Source organism: Sapajus apella, unplaced genomic scaffold (genome assembly GCF_009761245.1).
Source record: "Sapajus apella isolate SASKATOON/1434 unplaced genomic scaffold, GSC_monkey_1.0 scaffold8, whole genome shotgun sequence".
Lineage (NCBI taxonomy): Eukaryota > Metazoa > Chordata > Mammalia > Primates > Cebidae > Sapajus > Sapajus apella.
The window spans coordinates 37,807,866-37,826,575 of NW_022436948.1; the positions used below are offsets into that span (position 1 = coordinate 37,807,866).

The 18,710-nt window shown below is 32.8% G+C and overlaps 1 protein-coding gene across 3 annotated transcripts in view; it reads left to right on the forward strand.

Moving 5' to 3' along the window:
• Positions 1–18,710, forward strand: part of CADM2 (cell adhesion molecule 2) — a 1,064,920-nt gene that overhangs the window by 208,697 nt on the left and 837,513 nt on the right. The window lies entirely within an intron of this gene.

Consider the following 18,710-nt stretch of genomic DNA (forward strand, 5'->3'; position numbering starts at 1 on the left):
TTATTTTCTACTTTAGATACGCACATAACACTAGAGTTGGCAGGATTTGAGTTTCAGAGACCAAATGAATATGAAGTGGTGAAATGCCAGCCCACATTCAGAGAAGCAAAACTCAACAGCTATCTTTGATGTTAAAAATAAATGTGATCCATGTGTTTCGAAAACCAAAGTCTTAATGCTCATTAATCAGGTTCTTCAGGCATAAAGCTGTGTCCACTTGAACTTTGGCTGAAGATGAACATATACATAGTCAGCATGTTATGAGCTCACTCTCTATCCATGACAGAAGTCTGTCTTGCTTAGACCTAACAAGTACTAGGAGAGAGAAATAGCACATCTTTAACATGAGTATTTGTGCATCTGATGTGACTCACCTTTTATAAAGACAATCATTTCACTTTTGGGAATTTTCCCCCCTCTGCAAAGCCGTCTTCTCTAAAACTACCTGGAGAGAAAATAATCCAGAAGCAACTCTTCGTATAGGGGAGTAAGTTCTCTGTGTATGTGAGTGAATGTTCTTCTATATTGAAGATATTTTGTTTCAGTACTTTTTTTTCTCCAGTGGAGAGGCAAAATTTAAATTTATTTAAATATTTTAATGATAGTTTATGCCTTTAATTTTAGTTCACATTTGAAAGTTGGAACCGGAAATAACAAGTTTAAAAAACCTAAAGGTAACAACTAACAAAAATAAAAGGGATCATATAATATCTTAAAATTCTTTGCAAGGTATAAAAACAGATATATAAAAAGTTTAAAAATAAATGAAAATGATAAAAATAGAGAGCTTGAAACATGGAGAATGCCGAAAACCCAAAAATATTGGTAATGGTATAAATGTAAATATTTTAAGCTCTAAAAATAGTGACCATGATTGGATTGAAAAAAGTATAATATGCTGTTTACAGCAAAATGACCTAAGATAAAATTATATCTGATGTAAAATGTAAAAAGATAATCAGTTTTCTTAAGCACCATACAATACTGTTGGATGTGTATTATGCCAAATCTAAGAGAAATAGAAAAACCATAGTTGTCTCATGAAATTTTAATTTAATATTTTTATAATTTATAAATAAATAGACCACAAGAAAATTGGGTAGGGGAGAATAAAGGCAGATAATTTGATTATTGAATTTAGTTGTATTGTGGCAACATACAAAGTTTTGTACATTAAACATGAAATATGCTTCCTAGTAAGCTCATGATTAGATATTTAATATTAAAGATGCCAATAATTTTCTGTACTGGTGTTCAGAAACAAATCTGAAATTTTATATGTAGCTTGATGCAATCTGGGATTAATAACAAACTTATGTAACACTATGAGTTATAATAAATAGAGAAGTCAGTTTTCTTCCATATATGTGGGTTAAGTATTAAATACAGCAATTTGTCTAATCTGTATTTTAATGGTTCAAATTAAAAATATTTGACTAGGGAGCCAAATTAAATATGATCCATAGAATTTTTATTCATTTTATTGAATTTTTATAACTGGTACACATTTTATGTTAAATATAAGAAAAAAAGGGTATTTAAACTTATTTTATAAAAATATTATTTGAGATAAAGCTTCAGAATAAACTTTAGATTATTAATAAATTATTTGCTGAATTCATTTCTTTACTGTATCTTTTTAGAAACATTTAAAACCTATTAATCTCAAAAAGTACACTGTACTTTTTATAAAAAGTAATAAATTAGATAAATTTAGAAGTTCTGACAGTGGAGGCCCATGTATTACACACTTTAATTCTGGAGGTACTGAATAAAAACCTGTAAAAATCTGCACAGAGAAATTTATTTTGCTTGTGTTTGAAATCAGAAAATTCAAGTGTAGTACAGCATCTTTTTAAACAGACTATTACTGAAGCAAATGAATTTTAAATACTTGGAAATGCTTTTTAGTATTTATGTGCATCTTATTTGTATATGTTAAATCATCTTAAGTTATAAAAACTGTAAAAGTCCATGAGTCTACTTAAACTTCAGATAACAAATTTACTTCTGAAACTTCTCTTTTGGTTAACAAAAGCTGCAATTACTTTACTACGACAAAAGGAATATAGCACTTTTTTTCTCATTTATACTTGGAATGCTACACTTGAATGATAAAAATAAAACTTAAAATTATACTTTTGAATGAAAAACATTTTACTTATCTTGACACATCAGAATATTCTATACACCTCCATGACTACATAAAATGAAATCAACATGATTATAATTTTTCTAATAATTTAATCACTATTCCTAAGGTATAAGTGAAAATACAGTGATGCATTAAGCAGTTAGCCAAGTGTTTGGATGTCTTCTCCACATATTGCTAAGGTATTTGAAAAGCTGACCTGTGTTCCTTTCAGTTTCTCCTTATAATTTGCTGACTGTCTTTTAATTACTCTAAAACCTGCAGTGAATGAGATGATTAACATTAACATTCTCCCTCTTTTAGATGATGCATCTAATCAATAGGGAACACAAATTTTTGTGAATGTATTACAATTTTAAAATATATGTATATGTGTGAAGAACGTGACTTCTTATAAAGTGTCCAAGATTTAATACACGGCTCTGATAACAACTGTCTGGCTCTTTAAAGGAGTTTTTGTTTTTTTGCTATTTTGTAGGTGTCTTATCTGTATTTGTCATATGTAGCAGGAAATGCTTTCTTAATATGAATGAAAGATCAGTACAAAAATTACAATTTTCTACATTACCCGTTTTCTCTAAATTTTTCTGAATATGCAACTTCAGGAGTCATATTACTAGGGTACTGTTTAATTAAGAGTCGTGGAAAATATTCAGGACAGGTAAGTATCTATTTCAAGTTTGTATATTGAAGTCTTTAAGATACAATTTTTGGGTAGATATTTTTCCACACGTGCGTAGACATTGATACCAACTGGTAGAATAACTACATTTAACACATCCGAAACACAACTAAATTTGGTTTATTATTTTGGATATATAAGCTAAGCCAACAGTTTTAATGTTTATGTTTACATATCTTTTTCATTTAATAGGATATTAATATGACCAGTTGTATAAATGCAGCATCATTTATTTAAGAGGATTTACTTTAGTACCTTTTCATATTTATAGTGCCATAAATATTTATTAAGCACATGTTATATGCATAACAATGCTATAGGCACTGGGAATACAGCAGTCTATAAAATATAGGCCTGGAAATATAGACAAGTACATAAGAAATTATTTATTGATATTATAATATATTAAAAAATCTTATTTTACATTGGAATTGGGCATATAGGCCATAAATATAATAAATAAGCAAAATATATATTAGTTTATATAATGTTGTGACTTATTGAGAAGATGACTTTTAATACCTGAAGAAATTAGAGAATTAGCAAAGATATTTTTAGGTTAAAAAAGGAGAAAAATGTGGGGCACAGTGGCTCACGCCAATAATCCCAGCACTTTGGGAGGCTGAGGTGGGCAGATCACTTGGGGTTCGGTAGTTTGAGACCAGCCTGGGCAATGTGGCGAAACTCTATTTGTACTGAAATTAATAAATTACCAGGACATGGTGGCATGAGCCTGTAATCCCAGCTAATTGGGAGGATAAAGTGGGAGGATGGCTTGAGACCAGGAGGCAGAGATTTCAATGAGCTTTGATCATGCCACTGCACTCCAGCCTGGGCAAAACAGTGAGACCCTGTCTCAAAAAGAAGAAAAAAAGAAAAGGAGAAAAAATGACCACCCTGCTTCCTCTCTTGTCCACTTCTAAACATGTAAATGCTGTTTACTCTTAATTTAAATGTTTAGTTTCTGCTATTACTATGTACAATTCACAAAGTTCTACAGGATTCTAATGTACTATGGAAAACATTCTTCATATAAACAATATCTCTATCAAAATGTAGGAATGGATAAATGAAAGATGTTCTGTTTAAGAGTAAAGAATGAGAATATAATTTAGATTTCTAGAATATAAAACTATGTGTTCTGATGTGAATCTATTTTTTATTTATCACACAATAATCCTTGAAATGTGATCCACAAGAAAGTTTTGGCTGACATAGACACATGTCCTTAGGGAATTCTTGCTACTATTGCTTCCAGGGTATAAGTGATTATTAGCTCCTAACAGAGAATGTGAGAGGAAAAAGAGGGTCTGTGACTCATCTCTGAGAAAGTTCTAAGTAAAGTAATGCAGAGTGACTAAACAAAGAAATCCAAAAATTACACTCGAGGAGCTTAAATGAACTCAATAATTTTGAATAGATTAAATTGATTAATAATATACAGAATAATAGGATGATACTTTTATGAGAGCAAAGTAGAACACACATACAAATACGCATGGCATATACACATACAAATCAACCTATTTGACATTATGATGTAACAAATCTTTTATGTGACTAGAGATCTTTAAGAAATTTTCCTTAGAAACTCATTTTGTGGTTTTTTAAATTCTTGCATTCATTTAATTATTCAATGAAATGCTATTGGAAGGCATCTAAATGGTAGACACTGGGGATGAGTTGAAAAGATAAATTAGATCCACCATCTGGAGGTTATCTTTCATTGAGATGAAAAAAGTAATTACACAATAAAAAAGTAATATTTGTTAGAAAATTGATGTGTAGTATGAGATAAAGTAACTCTGGAAAGCCTAGTTTAGTCTGAAACGCAAATGAAACTCTTTCTGAGAATCTGTCATGTAAGTTGAGAATTGAATATCAAGGTATCACTTCTTGGAAAACTGTGGCGGGGAAGTTTCTCTAAAAATAAAGGCACATTCAGTATAAATGTGGTGCAGGCTCATTGAGGTTTCTACACAAGCAAATTTGCATTTACTTCATTCACTATGTTTTCAAATGTTCATAGAGATAAAAGAATTCTATCCACAGAGATTTTTTCCCATTGATTTATTTAACAGTAATTTATCTTACCATATCTTCTGGTTTTATATATATATATATATATATACATACATATATATGTGTGTGTATATATATACACACATATATATGTATATATATATACACACACATATATATGTGTGTATATATATATATTTCTCTATATATTATATATATTTTTAATGTTTTAAAAAATATAGCTTAAAAAATTGCCCTCAATTTACCACATAAGGATTCTATAGGTAATCATGATGAAGTGATTATAAATCGATATGACTAAGGGAAGAATTGAAAGAAGATATATATTTTAATAAATCATAATTTATATTAAACAATATTTTATATATTAAATCACATATATTTGTACATATATACTATGCACATTCATGTATAGGTATATCAATATTCCTAGGACATGAAAGTTACATTGCATGTGGTAAATTGAATGTAAACTTAGTGGCAAATCTATGAAGAGAAACAGGATATATCCGTATAACTTCAAGCATCTGCCTCAAAATATTGTTAATTACAATGGTGCTTTTAACATACATCCACAATTTAACATACTACCTTCTCCAGGGGGAGGAGCTTAATTCCTCTCTTCTTCAGTGAAGGTTGAAATTAGTGATTCACTGCATATGGAATCTGGAAAGGGATAATAAATTACAGTTCAGAAACCTGGCAGAGTCTACCTTAACTAAATCATCCAAGGTAACCAGTAATGCCCTGTTGGCATCTTCTACCCCATAATATGATGATATGGTATAATGAAGAAGGAATTTCACCTTTGTGGTAGTCTTTACAAAAATCTGTAAGTCTTAATATTGAGAAAACATCAGTCAATCCCAAACTGAGGGAAGTTCTACGAAATATCTGATCAGTAATCTTCAAAAGTGTTGGTGACAAGGACTCACTAGTTAGAAAAAGCCAAGGAGATAACTAGATGTAACATTGCATATTAGCTTGGATCAAGGAATATAAAATTTAATGTTGATAAACATACTACCATTATGTATAAAGCTAACATTAAGAGAAAATGGGTGAAGGGCCTATAGAAGTCTATACACTGTCTTTGCATTCTCTTGTAAATTCAACATTATTTCAAAATTAAACACTAAGAATTATGAATTAAAATGGTCAGTTGTCTTATAGTGCTTGTCTAAAGTGCTTTAAAGATCCAATTCTCTATATTTTTTTTTTCTGGTAAAATTCTCGTATTTAATCTGCAGTGCAGAATTAATCTATCCTTGAATACTTGCAAGTATTATATTGCTCTTTAGTATTCAAGTTGTCTTATTTTAGTGTCTTATGTTTAGAATGTATCATTTATTGCCATGCAAAAAATCAAGTGAATACAATTCAATTAGGTAAAATATTATATGAATATAGCTCTGAAAAGTATGCCATGCATAATTGCAATTTACACAAGATGCACTCTGAATCTCCTTTCCAGATGATGTAAATAAAATGATACTCTTAAATTAATACTTAGCTTTTCAGAGATTGCATCAGTGATGTTAAAGTAGGATTAAGGCATTAGAGGCTAAAATCTGTCAAGTGTGGTTGTGCATCTGAGATTCATTTACTGAACAATGAACATAATTTCATTTTCCACAAAAATTCACTTATAAAAATGAATGCTGCACCTGATTGTTGATGCCAGCAAAGATACAAATAGAACACATTTGTGCAATACATTCTGTTGTTCTTATTTGTAATTGTGATCCTGAAATGTTGTCCTATAAGAAAGTATGATAAGAGAATAAATTTAACACATTTAAGGATTTCACAAAGAAAAATAAAAAAACAAGCGATATGTTTCATTTCAACATACTATGTAGCTGAGTGTTGAGAGGGCCAGATGCACAGTAATTTCTAAGCCTGAGACATTTTCTAACCTGCTGATTAACCCAGTCCACCAGTGCCTTCTTAACGCTCTTTCTGCTGAGACAGCTATTTGATTTAATCATGATTTTGCATGTTTAGATTTGAAGATAATCAATATCTTCATGAATCTTACTATTCCATACAAAGTTGAGCTATCCAGTACATTATGAAAGAAACAATATTGACCTATGAGATATTAATACTCGTTTAAGCCCTGAAGATTGCAAAGTCTATAATGCAAGGCCAATTTGTAGAATATAGCTCCAGAATAAGCAATGGAATGCTTGTCTTACTCTGTGACAGTGATGATAAAGTAAGAGAATGATGCAACTCAATGCAATTAATTTAATAAGCATTCACTTAGTGGGTCCAGAATTTTAGAAAAAGTAAAGGCTTCACCACTTATTCATAAAATAAAAGGTAAGTTAAAATTTTGAGTTATATGGCAAAGGCTATGATTGAGAATAAAAATGGTTAGATCGTTAGGTGTTTGAGTGACAGGTTGTCCAGAAAACTGTAAGTAGGTGATCAAGGAGTTAAGAAGTAAGTTGGGAAAGTAAGATGCCACAGAAGCCAAGAAATGAGAGTAGTTAGATGTATGTGTGAGAGGCAAACACAGCATGGGAGTCAACAAAGATAAGAAATGAAAAAAAAATTGATTTTTTGATTGAGAGATTATGTGACCTTTGATACAACAGTTTCAATAGATTTGTGAGTGTGTTTCCTAATGGTTAAGAAGCCAACGGTGGTCTGCAAAGAACTGCAGAAGTAGGCAACTCTTTTGGTAAGTGGGACAATGCAGAAGAGGACAATTGTCCTAACCAGCATTTCTGTAACTTGTGATTATCTTTTAGGGCCGAGAAATTACTCAATATTTTATTTCATTTTTTTCTTTTGAAATGAAAATATGAAACTTCAAAAATATTAATCTGCTTATTATTTTTAGTTCTGTAAACATTTGCTGAATTTCTATGTACAAATTGTAGTCATAGGCATCATATGAGATACTAAAATGAACAAGACGTGCTCTCTGTCCTTAGAAAATATATTTTAAAAGGAATTTGAAACATGACAATAAGGAATATAGGGTAAAGTAGACCTTGCTCTAAAAAAAATATACTTGATAAGCACCCAGAAGGGATAAACACCTAAATAATTTAGGTGAATCAGGTTAAGAGTAACTTTTAATGTCATAATATAGAAAATGAAGTTCATTGTATAAGTAGGAGTCCATTGCTTGTGATAGTAAGAAATTCTTATTTTTACATTAGTGAAGAGTCTAGATAATAGAACTTGTTAAGATAAATATCCTAGACCTTAGTTCTTCACTGTTAGGGGGATAAACTCTCTTCAAAACTTTGCATTGCCTGGAACATTATGTTGAGCTTTGCTTTAAACTAAGGCAAAGCAACTGCCTTTGTGGAATCCTCGGTAGTATGACAGAATCGGTACTTTGACTTTGAAACATCCTTACAAAGTGCTAATGTAATAAGGTTCCTATAAGAGAAACATAACCCTGGCTCCAAGATAGATGACAGATAGGGTATTATTTTGGACATTTCTGAGACAATATATTGGAGCACTCTTCTGAGTCCCAAGGGAGGAAAAAGAGAACCCACAAGCATTCTCTGTAGAAGATGTGCTATCTTTTTTGGCTGGGATAAATCTGGAGACAGTTCCCAGCAACACTATGACTAATGTTCTTGGAAGGAATCATCTATATATTGATCCAAATAAAGAATATTTATATCAAGATTGGCATCTAACTACTCTTTCTGTTCCTCAGGAAACAAAAAATGGAAAAAAAAAAGTGATGGTCCTTATTGGAAATAGGAACATATGTTCCCCAAAACATTTAGCAGCCTTTTGTATTATCTAAAGCAGAAATGAACAAAATGCAATAAACAAAATATGTTCTTTTTTCTACATAATATGCAGTATAAGCACTTATATGTAGCATTTTGAAGGTTAAGTCCATATCATTTATCATAATATGATATATAAGCTTGTTTATATTAGTGAGGATAATGACTTACCTTTAGACACACCATGTCACCGTGTGTGTCTACTCCACACATTCCTTCCCTAGTTATAGTGTTGATATTTTCTTGACAAAATAAGAAGAGAACACATTATTCTTGTTTTTGTATGATGGAGCATGAATTTCCTCTACAATGGAGCCTCTGAGGATTTGGTAAGAGCAGTTGAAGAGTTGTGAACTGCACTTAAGAACCTTAAAAATAAAAGTCTTTAATAAATGGGAGTCATTTTGCTTCTTCAGCTGCTCTTAAGGACAGCAGCCCACAAGGGGAGAAAATACAAGAATGAGTGAATACTTAATAAATATTTGTTGAATTGAATTGAGTAAGTAATTGATTATTCCTCAACCGCAAAAGAAATTCTAGAGCTTTTCAAAGGAGATATTATGGCAATTTAGCTTGATCTAACAAGCATTAAAGTGCCAGGCAGGTGAAAAGTTCTGCCATGGTAAGGCAGCATGCTTTACCACAGAATTTGATAAAGCACAAGTGTTTGTTTTTGTTGTTGTTGTTGTTTGTTTGTTTGTTGTGAGACAGACTCTTGCTCTGTTGCCCAGGCTGGAGTGCAGTGGCATGATTTCAATTCACTGAAACTTCTGCCTCTCGGGTTCGAGCGAGTCCCCTGACTCAGCCTCCTGAGTAGCTGGGACTAGAGGCACATACAACCAAGCCGGGCTAATTTCTGTATTTTTAGTAGAGACAGGATTTCACCATCTTGGCCAGGCTGGTCTTGAACTCCTGACCTCATGATCCACCCACCTCTGCCTCCAAAGTGCTAGGATTACAGGTGTGAGCCACGACACCCAGCCTGGCACAAGTATTTGAATTCCGTTCAAGAGAGTGTACCTGCTGGCAATTTAGACTGTTTTTTTAAAAAGTATATTTTAAAACTAGTACGGAGACAGCGGTTCCTGACACAGTAGATCCTTAATTCCATTAAGAATGTTATTTTCTTTTCTTGCCTTTCACGGTGGGAAATGAGACAAATGCCTCTGAAATTATCAAGTCTTGGGAATCCAGGAAAAAGCCTGTAATTGCCTTCCAGCACAATAGTGAAATGGTGCTCTTGGTCACAAACTCAATTTTGAACAAAAACCTAAATGTTCCATAATCTAAAACCCAAGCACTAACAAGCCAACAATACAAGGACACAAGTAGACTTTTTTTTTTAAGTATTTCTTATTTTTTCTTAATAAGAAAAACTTGTATATACAATTTTACTTTTTCCAGCCTTGTTTCTTTTATTATGCTCATGAGAATTTATATCTTTGTGTGGTATAAATAAACATTATACTGAAATACATAGGGTAGTGCTCCTAGAATATATCACAACTGAAAATTTTAGCTAGGTATTTCCTTCTTTTGAGAGCTGCAGCATCTTAGGATGCTTAGCAGCATCCCTGGTCTGTACACACAAGATGTCAATAGTAGTCTCTCCCAGTCTTGACAATTGGAAATATCTCCAGAGGTTACCATGACCTCAGAGAAACAAAATGGCTCCTGACTGAGTAATCCTAACTATGCTAAGTAATAAATTACATGTATGTACTTCTAGTTAGTTGTAAGTGCATAGTACAGATCTAAAAAGAAAAGTTAATTTCTGTAAGGGTATATTTAAGAAAGGTGAGCTTTCTTTGTTTTAATATGCTTTGAAAATACAGCCAAATGCTGAGTGATTACACCATGAGGTTTTTCTTTATGTCTTTGTAAAATAATGCAAGTTCTGTTTACAATGGACAACAATCAAACCTCAGGCACTGAACTGGGGTCATTACATATATTAATTCTTAAATAAATCAATGTGTTTAAAATGTACATTTCACTGTTAAAGAAGTTGGTATTCAGAGGACTTATATTATCCAATATTACACAGATGGAGCTCAAACCCAGCTAATCTTCTTAAAATGGGTAGCCTCTGACAGCACAGTGCAATTGTGTGGTTTTGGAAGGTGAGAGAAAATATTTTATTATGTTTACATTCTGTCAGCCTTTGGCATCTTATTTAAATTGCTATTATTTTAATGATTTCTCAATATTTTGAATCTCTATACATTGAAAGTTTAAAACATTGCAATATTAATGATTTTTCCAAACTTTAAAAAATATTCTTTGGAGTCCTTTGAATAATATCAACTCAGATACAAAAAAGAAACATCTCTTCATAAGTTTTTAGAAGTGGCTTCACTAAACACTAAAATGATATTTAACTCGATGTGAGAGAAATTTCTTTGGAGTCCTTTGAATAATATCAACTCAGATGCAAAACAGAAACATCTCTTCATAAGTTTTTAGAAGCGGCTTCACTAAACACTAAAATGATATTTAACTTGATGTGAGAGAAATTTCTTTGTCATTTAGTAAATGCCCACCATCCTATTTTATGAACCTCCTCTGGCCTGAAAGAACGGAGGTAAATTGCAACTGGCAAGTCTGTAAAGAGATTATTTTCTTCCATGGGTAATATGAAAAATTAAAGTATGATTATTGTTTATTAAAAGTCAACATGGATTTTTACAAGTACATAAATAGAAACTCTTGCCTTTAAAAAAGGTACTTAAAAATGAGTTTTATTGAATTTTTCCTAGAACAAATATAACATTTCATCAATTTCCTGCAGACTTTGAGACTTTCATAGAATATTTTCTGTGAACATATAATGTAATTATTATATTTTATTGAAATAACATATACTTTTCTTTTTTCAAATTTCAACATACCTGAATTTGTTAAGAATCTAATGAAGTCCCTGGTGTATCAGATTTAATTGGGAGTATTATCATCTTTCTCGTAAGTCACTAAAATAATAATGTAACTTACAGTTGATGCTAACTTAGGTTCTTAAAATTAGCAATGAAAGTTATTACCTAAATTATTTAGAATATAAATTAATAATTCTAAGATCAACATTTTAAGCTTAATGCTAGAAATATTAATTTATACATTAAATAATTTAAGCTATAAACTTCATTGCTAATTGTAATTTCATTGGATATGTTTTAATTTCTGTGATAGAAGCCTATATGTGATTCTAAAATATTTTCAGCATAACTTTTTTTGTTTTTTGAGACAGAGTCGTGTTCTGTCATGCAGGCTACAGTGCATTGGTGCCATCTCAGCTCACTGAAACTCTGCCTTCCAGGTTCAAGCGATTCTCTTGCCTCAGCCTCCTGTGTAGCTGGGACCATAGCCACCTGCCACCACTCCCAGCTAATTTTTGTATTTTCACCATCTTGTCCAGGCTGGTCTTGAACTCCCAACATCGTGATCGACACCCCCTTGCCCTCAGCCTCCCAAAGTGCTGGGATTACAGGCATGCACCACTATGCCTGGTCTCAGCACAAATTTTATATACTGTCATGTTTTGACAGCTTATACATTCTTTTTAAAAAAAATTCAACATTATGCTTATACATAAGTTTGAAAGATACAAGATAAATCTCTTCAAAAGTGCATATACATGACTACAAATATGGTATTTTTCTATCAAATATGCTTATTATTTCAAATAGTGGGCTCTTGTTTTTTTGTAGGTACTCAAAAAGCATTTGATAGAAAATTCAGAATGATAATTATATATAGCTATAATTATTTCTATATTTGTTCAGGATATTTTCTGCCTAGTAATTATTTATGTATCTGTAGCAATTTATTATATTGACATATAGTTTACATGATGAGACATTTCATATTTCATAATATATAGAATCCAAGTTGTATTTTTTCATATTTGTATGTTCGTAAAAATATGCTGTACATGTCAATCAGTATAACCTAGTTTGAACGGGAATATTATTGCAGGATTACATTTGGTTTTCTGTCTTTTTCTAAGCATGAAAAACCCTTGATATATCTTCTAAGGGAGCACTTTAAAAGTGAGGAGCAAATAGACAAGGGTTCTGAAGTTTGCATCTGTTGATACAGAAAGTCAGCTATTAATATTACATATATTCAAACTAATCACAATTTATGGAATTAACTTAAGTGAAGCCATGAAGAATGACATTTCATGCTTTTGATTTCTTGTGATTTGAATGGGAGATGTTTTTCTCTGAGAGATTACAGAGGATTTGTTATCAACTTTCCATTCCTCAAGTTTAAGTTGCAAGTTTTTTTTAAATGACAAAGAGAAGGAGCCTGAACCTTGAATAAATAATTTTTCACACCAAATAATCCAAAGCTAAAATGAACCAGGGATTTGAAGCAATTATGTAGGTAATTGAATTTTAAATCAGCAGCTCATTTTGATAGAAAATCCTATTATGGAACCCATAAAGAGAGTATATTGAATAATGTATATTCTTTTAGTTTCTTACATAAATGATGCACAAAACATTTTAGGCATTACTTTGCCTGTCCTCCGGAAGCTTAGTATTTTCTCAGAAAATGTACTGTTAGGACTAGGCACAATAAATTTGAGGTAAATGAAGTAAATGATGATTCATTTTAAACAATGAACATTTTTCATTTGATAATCCTGCAAGTCATGAATCAAGGCATTCTTTAGGGAAAACCTCCAGCTAAGAGGCTGCCATAAAGCTGTAAACAGGGGATACAGTGGGGCTATACCATCTCAGCTTGGCTGAAGAAAGATCTACTTTCAGTCTCACTCACATGGCTGTTGGGAGTCCAGAGATATTATCAGCTGCTTTCCACATTAAGCGTCTCCATGTGCAGCTTACACAAGGTAGCTGGTCTCCCTCAATTTTTTAGTATCTGCAAGAGTCAAGCTGGCACTGTTTTCCCTCAGCAGGAGCAAGGGAGTGAGAGAGACAGACGGTGAGGGAGAGGAAGACAAAAGCCAGCCTTTCGTAACCTAATCTCAGAAGTGTTATCTGTTATTTTGACATATTTTGATCTTTAGAAACAATATCCTAGCTCTAGACCACACTCAAAAAATGAGGGGATTACAACAATCTTGAAATCCTTAGAGACTAGAATCACTGGGGATCACCTCAGAGGCTGCCTGTCTCCAAGCCACCCGTTTTCCATCAAATGTGCTTGTTCACATCTAAACCTAGAATGTTTTTTTCTTCTTTCCTTTCTGTGACTATGTCATTCCCCCCTTAGTAATCACGTTTTGCTTTTCTCTTCATCACATCGTTTTTCATATTCTGCACATTTTATAACCACACTTTCTCACTCATCTTAATTGAGAGTTAGTAGGTACATTCCTTTGTTTGTTGAAGTTGATGCTCTTGGCCTTATGAGAAGCATCATGTTACGGAACTCTATGGCCGTGTAGTGGTTGGATTTAAAACGAATTAAGGAAATTGTTCAGTCAAATTTGCCTATGACATTATATTATTCCCCAAACTCACACAAAATCAATATTTGCTGAGATTTAAAAGAAAGATGATTATTTTAAGCAGGACATTTTTAGAGGTGACAGAGAAAGAGGAGTGATCGAAGATATTAAAGCATATTAATGTACATCAAATCTGAATCACTGAATGCAATAAGAGAACAGGTCCTCCTATGTGCTACTGTTCTCAACTTGTAGAATGTAGTGATTATAATTTCTTACCGAGTTTCTGTAAGTTTTAATTTCCCCTGATGAACTAGGATTTATTGTTCTCATAAAGTTTTCTTAATAAATGCGATGAGATTGGTAACTGAGCCAATTAATTAGTGAAGTACATATAAAATCCCTAGTGTTCATTTAATTTGATCTTTAGAAAAGAATAAAAATGCAGATATGTAAAGAGGTATCATGTGTAGCAACTATTTTTTATTTCAAAATTTTATTTTTCAAAAAGAAATGTGTGCAGTTCATTGTGCTTTGTAAATAGTACAGACAAATTATATTCCATTGGCAACATATATTAAACCAATAGAAGTCCTTAGTACAGATGCAGGGCCAGGAAGCTAATAATTATCTTTGGAAAATTAATAGCTATGTAAAGTTATATCCTCCTATTTTCTCCTTTCATACTATTTCCTTTAAAGAAAATAATTCAAAGTTTCATTCTTTATTACACATTCATTTATTCACATATCATTAGAAAAACCATACCTTATTTTTGAGTCTACAGTAAGCAACTCACTTCTATAGCAAATATATATTACTTATATTAATCATATGATATATTAAATAAAATATAACTGTAGGAAACATTTAGCATTTACTAGATGTCATAAAATATTTAAAAGTTTTACTAGTATTAATATTTAGTCTTCAGTACAATGCTTTGAAAAATATCTGCTATAATACCCACTTTTATATGAAAAAAATTGGGACTCCAATAAGCTACATAATTTACTCAAAGCTGGGATTCTGAACCTATCATCAAGTTGTGCTCTAATTAGATGGTGGTTTGACCGCGGTTATAGTGGCCAATATAAGGCAACAGCTCTGATTATAAACACCATTGGAGAAGGGATTTCACTATATATCCAAATGGTTGTCGAATATATAAACAAATGAATAAATGAATGCATTAATGTCCCATCTGACTAGCTGGGGTACAAATTATCACTGAATTCAGAACCCTGATAGGCAATGATGATCCAATTTGTTCAAAAATCAGTAATCAGATACACTGTTTTATTAATTTCTGGAGGTGTTTATTCTAAGCAAGTTCAAAGCCTGTGGTTTTGAGAAGTCTTCCATATGTAGGGTCACCAACCTCACTTTATAGAAGAGCTGCCTCTGATTAGAGAGTAATAAAATGAAGCAGTTGTGTGTGTGTGTGTGTGTGTGTGTGTGTGTGTGTGTGTTTTAACCACACAAAGCTCAATCCAACTATGTTGTCACAATGTCTCATAAACTCAATTGTTCAGATGAAATAAAATTTTCCATGTAAAATGATATATTTTTTGACAACTTATAATAAATCACTCATAGTAAGAAAAAAGACATCACATTGTTTAGAAAGAAGCAAAGAGATTAGGGCCCTGTCAAGTCAACTTTACGGTGTACTAAATGGTGCAATTAGGATACACAAAATTTAATTTTCAAGGTATGAAGTAGTTCTTTATTGGAAAATTCTAATGTTTCTCCCTCAACATTTAAACAAAAGTCTTTTAGAATTCAATTATTTGGTAAACACAGCACTCGTCTTTCTCTTTTGCTCAGTAGTGGGTTTCTGCATGTCTTGTTGACATTAAAATAAAGACATCTATTCTATGAACCAATTTTTAAAAAATTGTTCTTCTGAGATGTTCACAAGAGCTCATCTTTCCTTTGTCATTGCAAAGAGAGCTTACTGAGCACCTGGCATCTGCTAAGTCCATTGAGCCATACCAGGTGAGATACCAAGAGATGGAGAAGCAGGAAGGAACCCACAGAAGTCTTAAAAGTGAATATATAGAGATATCTATAGGAATGTATGTATAGGTATCTATATAAGTTTAAAAATAGTAACATAAAAATGATAAAAATGAAGATTTATGTGAAATGGGAAAAATTGGAAAGACTTATGGAAATGAGAAGTATGATTTTTATCGTGCTACTTAAGGCACGAGACTGACATGGAGCAAGAGAAAAGGTAAAACTATAAGATTTAATTTACTATAGGGTTGATGTTTGATAACAGAGAGATAAGGTGGGTATATTTACATGGGCCTTAAAAAGGTTCAAATTTGACCTAGGTGGTCAAGAATTTTTAAGATTAAAATTCTTTTAAGATTAAAGCAACATTTTAGGAGATTCCTCTGGAAATATAAATGATGGAAGTATAAATGATGGATTATAGGCAGCAGATTTAAGAGATACGGAAGCTATCCAGAAAGGGGGATGTTTTGGCTTTTTAAGGCTAAAGTAATGAATGTCTGAAGTTCCAGAAATCACAGTGGTATAAATAAAGAAGAAGTGTGATTACATTTTCAAGTAGGAAGTCTTGATATGACAAAAAACTATTAAAATATAGAGTATATATGAACCATTTTCTGCAAGATTCATAGGACTTTGTAAATTAGTTGTCTGACTTCATTTTTAACTGGATAGCTAGAAGAATGAATGATAGCTCATTTTTTCCTGTGTTCATGTCTGTCTTTGTGTTGTGTTGCTAGACTTTAAGGAGCAGATCTATCTACAAAAAGCTGTAAAAGCCTTTCATGGATAACTCATAGTTTTCAACAATGAATTTATAATTAGTCTAAAATCTGTTCTCCTTATGTGATAGATTTTTCTGATAAACTCATTCTAATACTTGCATATACAACAATTTATCAGTGATTCACATTATTCTCACATTTTCTTCAACTGCTAGTGTCCTCACTCCTCCGCATCTATCCATTGCTGCTTTCCAGGCAAGAAAATCAGCAAAGGGTAGAGGGACTCAGTCTTTCTATGCCAGGTTTATATAGTCTTTCCTCACTCCAATGTGATCCCTAATTGCCATGAAGTATCTTTCTGCATTACAGATTTGATCATATTGGGCCCTAGCTTACAAAATTTATCCCCCTATTGTCCACAATATAATTCCTAATTCCCTAGTGACATAAAGGATATTTTAATATTCCATGCATTCAACAAATGTATGAGTTGAACACCTGAAGCCTGCCAAACGCTACCTAGGAGGGCTCAAGGAGAGCCAGCGCTGTCGTGCTGACACACATGGTCTCACCCTGCGGAACTTAAAGTCCATTTGTGGGGAGACTGGCATTAATCAAATAATTATGACAAAATATAAAGTGATAGTTGCAAAAGTGTGGCCAGGTGGTTTGTGAGAATGTATAATAGGGATTTTACCCAGGCAGGGAAGTCAGAGAAGACTTCCTAAGGAAGCAGTTTATGATCTAAAATCTGAAGGATATGTTGGTGAAGGAAGAAAAGAGTGATTATCATAAAGCAGGGGTCCAAGGAGAAGGAAGGGCTTTTGCAAAGTCCTGTTGCATGTGTAAGTACATTGGGAAAGATGGTCTTTAAAAAGTTCAGTTAGTGTGGACCAGAGACAGTGTGGGGCAGAATGCTGAAAGACAATGCTCAAGAGAAGAAATAGAAAATGTAGAGCTTTGTTGAACAGCATAGACTGCCGCCTAATGTCCTAAAACATAGAGTAACTAATGAGAAGCTTTATATAGCAGGGTGACATGACTAGAATGCATTTAGCAAAGAAACACTGGTGGAGTGGCAGGAGTTGGTTAATCAACCTGGGCATACCAAACAGGCCAGTGAATGCTTGTTGCCACAGTTGTGATGATAGTGGCAATATTGAAGATTTAAGAAAAGAGAATTGACTTCTAATGATGGAGATCTAGAAAATGTCCATCCTTCACTAGAGTGTGAATGAAGGAAATATATGAATAAATAATAGAAATAAGGCTAAAAAATGAGGAGTCAGAAAGAAGACTAGAAAGAATCTTGGTCATAGAGTCTGTGGCAGAAAGAAATCTATTATTGTTATGGGAACTTTAGAATCCTCATCTATTAGAGCTACTATGCTTGCTACCCAGGAATTAGAGTTTTCTCAGCAGTATTTACATATAGCTTAAGAAGTGTTGTGATCCCATTATTCCAGGAAGCACCATATTACAGTTTTTCCAAGTTCAATTTGAGGGCAACCTGCATTAGAATCAACAAATGTTTTCTAAAATCTTGAGGTCGGGCGGGTGGCTCACGCCTGTAATCCCAGCACTTCGCGAGGCTGAGGCAGGTGGATCATGAGGTCAGGAGATTGAGACCATCCTGGCCAAGATGGTGAAACCCCGTCTCTACTAAAAATACAAAAACTAACCAGGCATGTTGGCGGTCGCCTGTAGCCCCAGCTATTCAGGAGTCTGAGGCAGGAGAATTGCTTGAACACGGGAGGCAGAGGTGAGCTGAGATCATGCCACTGCACTCTAGCCTGGTGACAGAGCGAGACTCCGTCTCAAAAAAAAATCTTCAAACAGAAGTAGTCCTAGATTCTATGCTTTTGTTTATAAGAAAATGAACCCCTGGGCT